Source organism: Pan troglodytes, chromosome 8 (assembly GCF_028858775.2).
Source record: "Pan troglodytes isolate AG18354 chromosome 8, NHGRI_mPanTro3-v2.0_pri, whole genome shotgun sequence".
NCBI lineage: Eukaryota > Metazoa > Chordata > Mammalia > Primates > Hominidae > Pan > Pan troglodytes.
This window is the reverse complement of record NC_072406.2, coordinates 58778338-58792773: the sequence shown is the minus strand read 5'-3', so window position 1 is coordinate 58792773 and position 14436 is coordinate 58778338. Positions and strand designations below refer to the sequence as shown.

The window sequence follows — 14436 nt, the reverse complement described above, 5'->3', positions numbered from 1 at the left end:
AGTGTTATTAATGTAAAGTTGTGTAAAGATTACTAAATCTTGTATACTTGAAATGATTGAAATAGTTCATAGAAGTCATTTGTTTCTCTTTTATTTAAAACGTAGCAAGTTTCTAATTTTAAAGATATACATATTAAGAGATGCCTTTACTTTTTTTTATTTTAGTTGTTATGGATACATAATAGTTGTACATATTTATGGGGTACACGTAGTATTTTGATAGAAGCATACAATGTGTGATGATCAAATCAGGGTAATTCAGATATCCGTCGCTTCAAACATTTATCATTTCTTTGTGTTAGGAACATTTTAATTTCATTCTTTTAGTTATTCTGAATTATATAATAAATTATAGTCACCCTGGTGTGCTGTTGGACACTAGAATTTATTCCAGCTGTATTTTTTTTCTTTTTTTTTTATTATTATTATACTTTAAGTTTTAGGGTACATGTGCACAATGTGCCGGTTAGTTACATATGTATACATGTGCCATGCTGGTGTGCTGCACCCATTAACTCGTCATTTAGCATTCGGTATGTCTCCTAATGCTATCCCTCCCCCCTTCCCACACCCCACAACAGTCCCCAGAGTGTGATGTTCCCCTTCCTGCGTCCATGTGTTCTCATTGTTCAATTCCCATCTATGAGTGAGAACATGTGGTGTTTGGTTTTTTGTCCCTGCAATAGTTTACTGAGAATGATGATTTCCAATTTCATCCATGTCCCTACAAAGGACATGAACTCATCATTTTTTATGGCTGCATAGTATTCCATGGTGTATATGTGCCACATTTTCTTAATCCAGTCTATCATTGTTGGACATTTGGGTTGGTTCCAAGTCTTTGCTATTGTGAATAGTGCTGCAATAAACATACGTCTGCATGTGTCTTTATAGCAGCATGATTTATAGTCCTTTGGGTATATACCCAGTAATGGGATGGCTGGGTCAAATGGTATTTCCAGTTCTAGATCCCTGAGGAATCACCACACTGACTTCCACCATGGTTGAACTAGTTTACAGTCCCACCAACAGTGTAAAAGTGTTCCTATTTCTCCACATCCTCTCCAGCACCTGTTGTTTCCTGACTTTTTAATGATTGCCATTGTAACTGGTGTGAGATGGTATCTCATTGTGGTTTTGATTTGCATTTCTCTGATGGCCAGTGATGATGAGCATTTTTTCATGTGTCTTTTGGCTGCATAAACGTCTTCTTTTGAGAAGTGTCTGTTCATGTCCTTTGCCCACTTTTTGATGGGGTTGTTTGTTTTTTTCTTGTAAATTTGTTTGAGTTCATTGTAGACTCTGGATACTAGCCCTTTGTCAGATGAGTAGGTTGTGAAAATTTTCTCCCATTTTGTAGGTTGCCTGTTCACTCTGATGGTAGTTTCTTTTGCTGTGCAGAAGCTCTTTAGTTTAATTAGATCCCATTTGTCAATTTTAGCTTTTGTTGCCATTGCTTTTGGTGTTTTAGTCATGAAGTCCTTGCCCATGCCTATGTCCTGAATGGTAATGCCTAGGTTTTCTTCTAGGGTTTTTATGGTTTTAGGTCTAACGTTTAAGTCTTTAATCCATCTTGAATTAATTTTTGTATAAGGTGTAAGGAAGAGATCCAGTTTCAGCTTTCTACATATGGCTAGCCAGTTTTCCCAGCACCATTTATTAAATAGGGAATCCTTTCCCCATTTCTTGTTTTTGCCAGGTTTGTCAAAGATCAGATAGTTGTAGATATGCAGTGTTATTTCTGAGGGCTCTGTTCTGTTCCATTGATCTATATCTCTGTTTTGGTACCAGTACCATGCTGTTTTGGTTACTGTAGCCTTGTAGTATAGTTTGAAGTCAGGTAGCATGATGCCTCCAGCTGTGTTCTTTTGGCTTAGGATTGACTTGGCAATGCGGGCTCTTTTTTGGTTCCATATGAACTTTAAAGTAGTTTTTTCCAATTCTGTGAAGAAAGTCATTGGTAGCTTGATGGGGATGGCATTGAATCTATAAATTACCTTGGGCAGTATGGCCATTTTCATGATATTGATTCTTCCTACCCATAAGCATGGAATGTTCTTCCATTTGTTTGTATCCTCTTTTATTTCATTGAGCAGTGGTTTGTAGTTCTCCTTGAAGAGGTCCTTCACGTCCCTTGTAAGTTGGATTCCTAAGTATTTTATTCTCTTTGAAGCAATTGTGAATGGGAGTTCACTCATGATTTGGCTCTCTGTTTGTCTGTTATTGGTGTATGAGAATGCTTGTGATTTTTGTACATTGATTTTGTATCCTGAGACTTTGCTGAAGTTGCTTATCAGCTTAAGGAGATTTTGGGCTGAGACACTGGGGTTTTCTAGATATACAATCATGTTGTCTGCAAACAGAGACAATTTGACTTCCTCTTTTCCTAATTGAATACCCTTTATTTCTTTCTCCTGCCTAATTGCCCTGGCCAGAACTTGCAACCCTATGTTGAATAGGAGTGGTGAGAGAGGGCATCCCTGTCTTGTGCCAGTTTTCAAAGGGAATGCTTCCAGTTTTTGCCCATTCAGTATGATATTGGCTGTGGGTTTGTCATAGATAGCTCTTATTATTTTGAGACACGTCCCATCAGTACCTAATTTATTGAGTTTTTAGCATGAAGCGTTGTTGAATTTTGTCAAAGGCCTTTTCTGCATCTATTGAGATAATCATGTGGTTTTTGTCTTTGGTTTTGTTTATATGCTGGATTACATTTATTGATTTGCATATATTGAACCAGCCTTGCATCCCAGGGATGAAGCCCACTTGGTCATGGTGGATAAGCTTTTTGATGTGCTGCTGGATTCGGTTTGCCAGTATTTTATTGAGGATTTTTGCATCAATGTTCATCAAGGATATTTGTCTGAAATTCTGTTTTTTGGTTGTGTCTCTGCCTGGCTTTGGTATCAGGATGATGCTGGCCTCATAAAATGAGTTAGGGAGGATTCCCTCTTTTTCTATTGATTGGAATAGTTTCAGAAGGAATGGTACCAGTTCCTCCTTGTACCTCTGGTAGAATTCGGCTGTGAATCCATCTGGTCCTGGACTCTTTTTGGTTGGTAAGGTATTGATTATTGCCAGAATTTCAGATCCTGTTATTGGTCTATTCAGAGATTCAACTTCTTCCTGGTTTAGTCTTGGGAGAGTGTATGTGTCAAGGAATTTATCCATTTCTTCTAGATTTTCTAGTTTATTTGCGTAGAGGTGTTTGTAGTATTCTCTGATGGTAGTTTGTATTTCTGTGGGATTGATGGTGATATCCCCTTTATCATTTTTTATTGTGTCTATTTGATTCTTCTCTCTTTTTTTCTTTATTAGTCTTGCTAGCAGTCTACCAATTTTGTTGATCCTTTCAAAAAACCAGCTCCTGGATTCATTAATTTTTTGAAGGGTTTTTTGTGTCTGTATTTCCTTCAGTTCTGCTCTGATTTTAGTTATTTCTTGCCTTCTGCTAGCTTTTGAATGTGTTTGCTCTTGCTTTTCTAGTTCTTTTAATTGTGATGTTAGGGTGTCAATTTTGGATCTTTCCTGCTTTCTCTTGTGGGCATTTAGTGCTATAAATTTCCCTCTACACACTGCTTTGAATGTGTCTCAGAGATTCTGGTATGTTGTGTCTTTGTTCTCGTTGGTTTCAAAGAACATCTTTATTTCTGCCTTCATTTCGTTATGTACCCAGTAGTCATTCAGGAGCAGGCTGTTCAGTTTCCATGTAGTTGAGCAGTTTTGAGTGAGTTTCTTTATCCTGAGTTCTAGTTTGATTGCACTGTGGTCTGAGAGACAGTTTGTTATAATTTCTGTTCTTTTACATTTGCTGAGGAGAGCTTTACTTCCAACTATGTGGTCAATTTTGGAATAGGTGTGGTGTGGTGCTGAAAAAAATGTATATTCTGTTGATTTGGAGTGGAGAGTTCTGTAGATGTCTATTAGGTCTGCTTGGTGCAGAGCTGAGTGCAATTCCTGGGTATCCTTGTTAACTTTCTGTCTCATTGATCTGTCTAATGTTGACAGTAGGGTGTTAAATTCTCCCATTATTATTGTGTGGGAGTCTAAGTCTCTTTGTAGTTCACTCAGGACTTGCTTTATGAATCTGGGTGCTCCTGTATTGGGTGCATATATATTTAGGATAGTTAGCTCTTCTTGTTGAATTGATCCCTTTACCATTATGTAATGGCCTTCTTTGTCTCTTTTGATCTTTGTTGGTTAAAGTCTGTTTTATCAGAGACTAGGATTGCAACCCCTGCCTTTTTTTGTTTTCCATTTGCTTGGTAGATCTTCCTCCATCCTTTTATTTTGAGCCTATGTGTGTCTCTGCATGTGAGATGGGTTTCCTGAATACAGCACACTGATGGGTCTTGACTCTTTATCCAATTTTCCAGTCTGTGTCTTTTAATTGGAGCATTTAGTCCATTTACATTTAAGGTTAATATTGTTATATGTGAATTTGATCCTGTCATTATGATGTTAGCTGGTTATTTTGCTCGTTAGTTGATGCAGTTTCTTCCTAGTCTCAATGGTCTTTACATTTTGGCATGATTTTGCAGCGGCTGGTACCGGTTGTGCCTTTCCATGTTTAGTGCTTCCTTCTGGAGCTCTTGTAGGGCAGGCCTGGTGGTGACAAAATCTCTCAGCATTTGCTTGTCTGTAAAGTATTTTATTTCTCCTTCACTTATGAAGCTTAGTTTGGCTGGATATGAAATTCTGGGTTGAAAATTCTTTTCTTTAAGAATGTTGAATATTGGCCCCCACTCTCTTCTGGCTTGTAGAGTTTCTGCAGAGAGATCAGCTGTTAGTCTGATGGGCTTCCCTTTGAGGGTAACCCGACCTTTCTCTCTGGCTGCCCTTAACATTTTTTCCTTCATTTCAACTTTGGTGAATCTGACAATTATGTGTCTTGGAGTTGCTCTTCTCGAGGAGTATCTTTGTGGCATTCTCTGTATTTCCTGAATCTGAATGTTGGGCTGCCTTGCTAGATTGGGGAAGTTCTCCTGGATAATATCCTGCAGAGTGTTTTCCAACTTGGTTCCAGTCTCCCTGTCACTTTCAGGTACACCAATCAGACGCAGATTTGGTCTTTTCACATAGTCCCATTTCTCGGAGGCTTTGTTCGTTTCTTTTTATTCTTTTTTTCTCTAAACTTCCCTTATCACTTAATTTCATTCATTTCATCTTCCATCACTGGTACCCTTTCTTCCAGTTGATCGCATCGGCTCCTGAGGCTTCTGCATTCTTCACATAGTTCTCGAGCCTTGGCTTTCAGCTACATCAGCTCCTTTAAGGACTTCTCTGCATTGGTTATTCTAGTTATACATTTGTCTAAATTTTTTTCAAAGTTCTTAACTTCTTTGCCTTTGGTTTGAATTTCCTCCTGTAGCTCGGAGTAGTTTGATCGTCTGAAGCCTTCTCTCAACTCGTCAAAGTCATTCTCCGTCCAGCTTTGTTCCGTTGCTGGTGGGGAACTGCGTTCCTCTGGAGGAGGAGAGGCACTCTTCTTTTTAGAGTTTCCAGTTTTTCTGCTCTGTTTTTTCCCCATCTTTGTGGTTTTATCTACTTTTGGTCTTTGATGATGGTGATGTACAGATGGGTTTTTGGTGTGGATGTCCTTTCTGTTTGTTAGTTTTCCTTCTAACAGACAAGACCCTCAGCTGCAGGTCTGTTGGAGTTTGCTAGAGGTCCACTCCAGACCCTGTTTGCCTGGGTATCAGCAGCAGTGTCTGCAGAACCCTGAATTTTTGTGATCCGCGAATGCTGCTGTCTGATCGTTCCTCTGGAAGTTTTGGAAGTTTTGTCTCAGAGGAGTACCCGGCCGTGTGAGGTGTCAGTCTGCCCCTACTGGGGGGTGCCTCCCAGTTAGGCTGCTCAGGGGTGAGGGATTAGGGACCCACTTGAGGAGGCAGTCTGCCCGTTCTCAGATCTCCAGCTGCATGCTGGGAGAATCACTGCTCTCCTCAAAGCTGTCAGACAGGGACATTTAAGTCTGCAGAGGTTACTGCTGTCTTTTTGTTTGTCTGTGCCCTGCCCCCAGAGGTGGAGCCTACAGAGGCAGGCAGGCCTCCTTGAGCTGTGGTGGGCTCCACGCAGTTCGAGCTTCCCGGCTGCTTTGTTTACCTAAGCGAGCCTGGGCAATGGCAGGCGCCCCTCCCCCAGCCTCGCTGCCACCTTGCAGTTTGATCTCAGACTGCTGTGCTAGCAATCAGCAAGCCTCCGTGGGCGTAGGAGCCTCCCAGCCAGGTGTGGGATATAATCTCCTGGTGCCCCGTTTCCTAAGCCCATCGGAAAAGTGCAGTATTCGGGTGGGAGTGGCCCGATTTTCCAGGTGCCCTCTGTCACCCCTTTCCTTGAGCAGGAAAGGGAACTTCCTGACCCCTTGCGCTTCCCGAGTGAGGCAATGCCTCGCCCTGCTTAGGCTGGCACATGGTGCACTGCACCCACTGTCCTACGCCCACTGTTTGGCACTCCCTAGTGAGATGAACCCGGTACCTCAGATGGAAATGAAGAAATCACCCGTCTTCAGCGTCGCTCACGCTGGGAGCTGTAGACCGGAGTTGTTCCTATTCGGCCATCTTGGCTCCTCCCTCTAAATGTATTTTTGTAACTGTTAACCTTTCCCTCTTTGTCCCTCCCTCCCTACTCCCCTTCCCAGCCTCTTAACTATCATTGAGAGAGATGCCTATGTAAATCTTTTTAAGATTTTCAAAAGGAGCACACACATTTGGTAAAGCACTCTAACTGTAATGCAGGGTACACACAATGCGCGTTTTCTTTTTCCTTGCTCTAACTGCTGGTCTCTCAGGTCCCTGCAGAGTGGTATCCTTCCAGATACATACAAACACACATGCCACCCTTTAAAAACAGAAATGGTAGCTTATTTTACACACTGTTCTATGCTTTGCTTTTTTTGTGTAATATATCTTGGAGGCATATGATCAGTAAGTACTGTAGCTCTGCCTCCTTCTTTTTAATATAATATTCCATTCTGTGGATGTACCATAATTTATTTAGCCTAGCTTATGTTGATTGCTCTGCTCTGGGTTGTCAAAGCCTCCTGAGTACGGCAAAGGCACAAACAATACATGGATTTGGGTATGTACGTGCGTGTGTAGATTATGGGAGTAACACTGGCTTAGATGACAAAGATTGGCAGCTGAGGGACTGTTTGCTCCCTGTTCTTCCTGACCCTACAACCTGCTGCTTGCCCCTTGGCACTCTGTGGCATCAGATGTGGTGTGAGGGTATTCCACCTGTTCTTTGAGCTGGTCCAGTGTTGCTGGAGAGCTCTGCTTGCTTCCTCGGTCCGCAGTGGCAGCTGTGCTTTCCTACAAGCCCAACTTCATATATTCTGTGGTTTCGGGTTTTGAATGTTTCCTAGTTTAATCAAAGGTGGGCATTTCTGTTTCCATTTTGTGTTATTTTCAGTTATCCATGGAAAGATAAGAACAGAACTATCTGGAAACTAGAAGTTTCCAGGAATCAGTTCTGAAATTATTTTGCATCTTTGAAGTGTCATAAATTTTAAAAATTGGTCTTATCTGCTTATATTTTCTTATACACTACCATTCATCATAATCTTACTGTTTTTTGACTTAATTCTAAACTGGTAGCTATTTAAAAAAATTTCTGAGCAATTGAGTTATACAAATTAACATACAAGATAGAGGTTTCCACTGCATACTTCCCAGCAAAAAACAGATTTTTTTTTTCTGTGAGGAGATTGAAAGAAGAGGTTGGTTTTCTGTACCTATTTAGTATATTTCATTGATTATCACTTTCTTCCCATTCTTTGGATGTCAGAGACCTGTTATTTGGCTTAAAAATACGTTACAGAAAACTTCATTTCTTTAAATTAGGATTTCTTAGGTAAGGGCCAGGTTAGACCCTGCCTTTTCTGAGTTACTTCTCATGCATTAGAATTCTTAAAATGGATGTTTATATCCTACTGGTCCTTGTCTTATGGTTGCCTTTTAGAGCAAGTCAGAGGGTGGTGGTTTCTCTGGGTGATGCCTGTGTAGTCATTTGATTTAGTCTGGAGTAGGACTTTTCTGTCGAGGGCCAGATAGTGGATATTTCCGGCTTTTTGGATCATATCTTCTGCAGCTACTTAGCTCTGCAGTTGTAGTGCACAGGCGGCCATAGACAATATGTAAATGAATTAATGTGGCTATGTTCCAATAAAACTTTAGTTACAAACACAGGTGATGGGCTGGATTTGGCCCGTGGGCCAGTTGCCAACCCCTAGTGTAGGTGGTCTGTTTTGGTAGTTTCTTCGAGAAATAATGTGTTGTGCTTGTAGGTACTAATGCTTATAGGTGCCAGCTTTGGGTTTGAAATGGAAATGTTTGAGTTTCTAAACATCTGTCAAGTACATGGCTTTCCTAAAATTGTGGGAGTTCTCACCCACCTCGACTCCTTCAAGCATAATAAGCAACTGAAGAAGACAAAGAAGCGATTAAAACACAGGTTCTGGTCAGAAGTTTACCAGGTAGGAAGAGAAATAATTGTTAGAAACTAACAGTATAATCCTTTTAAAGTAGACTGAAGAGGCCGGGCACAGTGGCTCACGCCTGTAATCCCAGCACTTTGGGAGGCAGAGGCAGGTGGATCACTTGAGGCCAGGAGTTTCGAGCTCAGGGCAATGTGGCCAAACCCCGTCTCTACTCAAAAGGCAAAAATTAGTCGGGTGTGGTGGCATGCACCTGTAATCCCAGCTACTAGGGAGGCTGAGACATGAGAATTGCTCAAAGCTGGGAGGCAGAGGGTGGAGTGAGCTGAGAGTGCACCACTGCACTCCAGCCTGGGTGACAGAGTGAGACTCCATCTCAAACAAACACAAACAAACAAAAAGACTGAAGAGACATTACTAAACGTCTCTCTAGGAATTGCCTCCTGAATTCCCTTTGTGTATGTGTTCCCAGTCTCTGGAAGGTTCCCTCAAGAGAGTGGTTATTCTGGGCCTCTTGGTGTATCTCATTTGTCTCCGTACCTGCTGCACCAGGCAATGTCTGGGTGTTTTGGAGTCGGGACTTAATAGAGTACATCAGAAGTTTCTCCCAGTTACAGGACCAGGCACTGCCCCTTCCTTTCCATACTGCTGTGGTCCATCGGCCACAGAACCGTTTCTGTGCTCAGAGGCCTCACCTCCCTCTCCTCACCATACTTAGATGGATGCCCCTGCTCGGCCGCAGAGCAGTCTGCCTCTGTGGGATTCTAATAAGTCCTGAAAGAATCCAGCAAGGCTCTGGAAGCCTCAGGACAGTAGCTTTGCTGGAAGTCTCCCTTCTTAGGATTGCTTCTTGTTTAGAGCTTTTATTTTGTTGCAGTATTGACGAGAATTTAATTGAAATTTAATTTTTAATTTTCCTTTAATGTTTAGGGTGTCAAGCTGTTCTACCTTTCTGGAATGGTGCATGGAGAATATCAAAACCAAGAAATCCACAATCTGGGCCGTTTTATTACAGTTATGAAGTTTAGGCCTCTCACATGGCAAACTTCTCACCCTTATATCCTTGCAGACAGGTAAAAAGTGATTGTAAACTTTTTCTTCCTGGGCCATATATTTCAAAGCTAAAAAAGCTAGAAAAAGAACAGTGATAGGATTTATTTTGTGCCTATTTGAATAGTGGGGGTAGAAGTGTAGTTGATGGAAAATGTCTACTTATATCATTGCTCAAAGATGCTGTGCCTTTGGGAGTAAATTAATTATGAGATGTTTAGGAAAATGGGAGGACTTGGAAGCATTTGAGGCTACAGGATGTGGCCCCATCCTACGTTCAGCCTCAGTTTTCAGTGATGCCGCCTTCGTGCCCGGGTGCTTGAGTCCTTCGTGTGTGCCTTCAGTTTCCTTGCTTCGTGCTTTGCTTTGTGCTGTGGTTTTCTCAGCCTGGAATACCCTTTTTCCACCTGCCAGAATCCAAGCCACAGTACAAATCCCAGAGCACAGGCTCACCCTCTTCCAGAAAAGGATTTTCTGAATATGTTCTTCACTCTTCCCTGACCCCAAGTGGATGTCATCTCCCTGTCTGGTGTCTTACAGAATGAATGTCACTTTCAGCCTAGAGACACAGTTGTGTGCCTGCCCCTTTTCCTCTGCTGGATGGTGAATGGTGCTTCCTTATTTCTGCATTTTCTTCTTTTCTAAATGACATGCTTAGTGGACAAGAGTGTGATGAGTCATTGACACATGAAAGGAGGTATAGGAACTTATGGCATTCATTTCTGCTGTATGATTGAGTTTATTTTTCTAGGATGGAAGGTTTGACAAACCCAGAGGATATCCGAACAAAATGTGACCGGCAGGTGTCACTTTATGCTTATTTAAGAGGAGCGCACTTGAAAAATAAAGCCAAATTCACATGCCAGGTATTCTCTTGTCGTAGAACATACTAGAATTACACATTGGATTCTTGGGATGGCTTCATTTCTCAGGAAAACTGAAAAATGACCAAACAAGGGAAGATGGCCTTGCTGGAGGTTTTAAAATTAAGCCAGCTATGTGTAGGCCTGCAAAGGTGTTACTGAATCCCCTCTTCTCTGACCTCTTGTCTTGTAGCTAGAGGGCCACTGTTCCAGTGTGGCACAATGCCCTTCTTTAGGGTCCTGGTTTAAGCCCTTGGACTGTGCATCGTTTTTAACACCCCTGTCAACAGTAGATACTTACTGACTTCTTGTCAGTTGAAGCTGGCTTTTTGGATCCTGTCTTCCAGGGGTAGAAGATTTTGCAACGAGTGACGTCAGTTTCCTCCCAGACCCTTATGCTCTTCCTAAACAATAAAAGCGCTGTTTAATTAAGGAGCAGCTGGTTTATGCGCCTCTTTCTGGAGTTGAGGGTGTGCTGTATGACAAAGATGCTGTCTATGTTGACCTTGGTGGCAGCCACGGTTTTCAGTGAGGCGGGAGTCATTGTGCTGAACTCTCATTATTCTTTCCGAATCTGTTTTTTAATTAAAAAAAGTAATGTACTCAGCTTTTATTTATTGAAGATTTTTCTCTTGTACTTATAATAAAGGCCCAAATGCATATTGTCAATATGTAGAATAAAAAGAATACCATTTTTTCCTTGTACCAAGCAGAAGAGTCCTGTCCTCCATGCCTCCTTGATCCGTGGCCCCAGCACGGGCGCTGTTGCCAGTGTGGCACCTGCACGGCTTATTTCTGTTTCTACAAAATCAGTGTGCTTTCCAGCTCTCGTTTGTCTTTTTCTTTTTCTCATTCACAGTGGTCTCCTCATTATTTTAAAGTGGATTTCCAATATTTATTTCTTAGTTCTGTAGTTGAATTTTATTGGGTTAAAAGCAGAGTTATTTAAAAATGTTAGAAAAGCTAGCACTGTTGTAGCACTGGAACTGAGGTTTTTCTGGCTAGGTGTTTAGGTTATCAGGTTATATACTCACTGAGCTTTGGAAAAGTTTAATGGAGATGGGGATCCATTTCAAGCTTTGTTATAAGGATTTTCTTCTCTGGTGTTTGCGGCATTAAGAAAGGTCCTCAGGAAATGTGTCTAAGATAATTTTGAGAAACTGAGTGAAACCAGTGTCTCTCCAGGATCTTTGTGCTTTCCTCACGTGCCCTTTCTTGGTGGCCTTGACAGGACAAGGTGGGGCTCACCCATGAGCTGGTCCAGAGTCTCATCTCCACCTACTCCACCATTGATGCCAAGATGGCTTCAAGTCGAGTGATGCTGCTTTCCAATTCCAAACCACTTGGGTCAGAGGCTATAGATAATCGAGGGTAAGTCTGCTTTTTTTCTATTTTTAATAAAAAGATATATTACAGAAGATCATATCACCCATAATTCTGCCATCATAACACATTTTGGTTGTATTCATTCTATGTCGTTTTGTTTTTCTTTGTGTGTGCATGTGTCTCTGAGGGCTCTTCACTTACCTGACATTACAAGAGAGTCTTGAAAAAAAATACAGGATTCATTTTTCAACAGACTTCAAATATTCCTCAAATACCACGCCATCTTCCATAGGTTGCTTTTTTGGTTTTTCAGAGACCTGAGGCCACTTGGCTTTCTTTTGATGGCCGAAACACTAGAGCAGAGTCAGGGAGTTTGTGGCTGTCCAGAAGCCACATGCCTTGTCTCTGAAAGTTTTATTTAGATTATGTTGTATTATCTCCCATGGGTAGGTTTCCACTGATGTGTGGCTTATGTGAATTATTTTTCAGTCTGGGTTGGGAATTTGTATACCTTTATGCTTAGTGGATGTTTGCAAAACATTGATTTTGTTGTATTGATTTATGACTCCCAGTAAAATTTATCTGAAAATTTTGAGATAACGTAGTATGTAATTTGTTACAATGTGCATAAACTACCTACCACAGTGCCTGACGTAATGAGTGTTATTAGCTATTTTCATTTTTGCATATCCTTCTAGTCATCCTTGTCTACAAGAATACTCTCTTCTAATATAGCTACAGGTAAAATACATAATTTTATTTCTATATTCTGAGGATTTTTTTTCTATACAGTCTTTATGTAATCATGATTTTATTGTTACCAGTGTTTTTTTGTTATTGTGGTTTCTTTGTTTTTGTTTTTGTTTTTGTTTTGAGATAAGGTCTCACTTTGTCTCCCAGGCTGGAGTGCAGTGGCGTGATCTTGGCTCACTGCAGCCTTAAACTCCCAGGCTCAAGTGATCCTCCTGCTTCAGCCCCGCAAGTAGCTAGGACTACAGGAGTGCACCACCACTCCCGGCTAATTTTTTTTGTTCTGTTCTAGGGACGAGTTCTCACTATGTTGCCTAGGCTGGTCTCGAACTCCTGGGCTCAAGCAATCCTCCCGACTTGGCCTCCCAAAATCCTGGGATTACATATGTGAGCCACTATGCCTGGCCTGGTATTCCTGTATTCTAACTTATCCATCCCTTATGGTATGATTTTTAGTTTTTTCCAATTTATGTTTTCATACTTTTATCTATTGTGCTACGTTAAAAAGCTTCATATAGTTTTCTTTCATCCAGTGATTTTAGCCCCCTGATAATCTTCTCTATCAGTTATGGCACTGGTGACTCAAAATGGATGTTATTCCTCTGTCATTCCTTCTAAGTTTGTTACCTGGCATTTTTAACAAAGAGCTTTCTCTTCTCCCCTTTGTTTCAGCATCACGGCTGACTAATGCACTTGCGTTTTATTCCATGGGTTATTTTCCATCACTGTCATTGTTCTTTCTGATGCCTATGCTGTCCCAGATTCAGCTGCGGGAGCCTTCGGCCTGTCTCCTGTGTCCCTTCAACTGTCTCTGTTAGTCTTTGAGCATTTCTTACTTTCTGACAGAACCAGAGGATCCAGGCTCATTTTGTCCTCTTCCTGCCTTGGGCCTGGACTCAGCCATTTCTCTTAAGGATCATGCGTTTTTAGCTTAGAAATTAATCAGCTTTCCAGAAGATCTACAAAACCCTAACTTCCCTTTTGAGCAATTTTTTTCTAAAATTAGATTTTTTTTTAAGGGTTATTCCTTTATTCTCTCTATAAGTTCTTTTGAAGTGTGGTGTTAGGGAACCATGCCTGAGTTTCCTTATTAACTCTTCCGGTGTTTATCAGATCATTTTTTCCCTACGCTATGTCATCTTAAACATCTTAAGCAATTCATTGACATTTTCTGTTTCTTTGTATTTTCACTGACTATATTGCCACTTCTAGATTAGCTGATTAATGTACAAATTGAATTATTTTGCATATCCTTGGTGATATAGGCTGTTGATGCCAAAGGAGGAAAAACAAATGGACTTGAAAACTGGTCGAATGCGTCGGAAAGCCATTTTTGGAGATGATTCTGTGCGAACGTCTTCTCTCCTTTCTCGATCTCTTAATTTTTTTTTCTTACCCAAATATATACCGGCTGATTTTGTCTTTGTAGAAGATCCAAGGTCTTTGGTTTAGAGATATATTCTCTTAATGTTAACTGGTATTAGAATACTCTTTTCTGTATTTTATTTCAATGCATTTAAAAAATAGAAATGATTGTATTTTCTTTTAACTTGTGAAGTAGAGCATGGCATACAAATGGTGTATTCTCATTATTTCAAAAAATTTCCTTCTTAGTGTACAAGTTGTATTCAGCACATAAAGTCCATCCAGCTTTGTTGTAGATGCAGTGTGATTATTACATGTTGATAAGGTGTGAATTGGAGATGGGATCCAAAAGTACTGTACTTATTGTAATTTTTATTGTAATTTTTAAGCTAATTGTAGATTTGGTGGTGAATATTTTACTACTGCAAAATGAAGACAGCATTTCATCAGAAGTTGTTTTATGGTCTTTCAGGCATTTTATTTTATGTCTTTGGTGCTTTTTGCCCATGAAGTATCTCTTTTGTGTGTTTGTGTGTATGTGTACTGATTTGCTGTAAATTTCACAGTGCTCATTGTCAGGGATCATCAGAATCAGGCCTAGGCAGAGAGCTGAGCAGTACTCTCAGTATGTCTCTGTGTCCTGGT

The 14436-nt window shown here is 40.8% G+C and overlaps 1 pseudogene; it reads left to right on the top strand.

Moving 5' to 3' along the window:
• LOC129136178 (arf-GAP with GTPase, ANK repeat and PH domain-containing protein 5-like) overlaps positions 1-14436 on the top strand; it is a 55916-nt pseudogene that overhangs the window by 3832 nt on the left and 37648 nt on the right.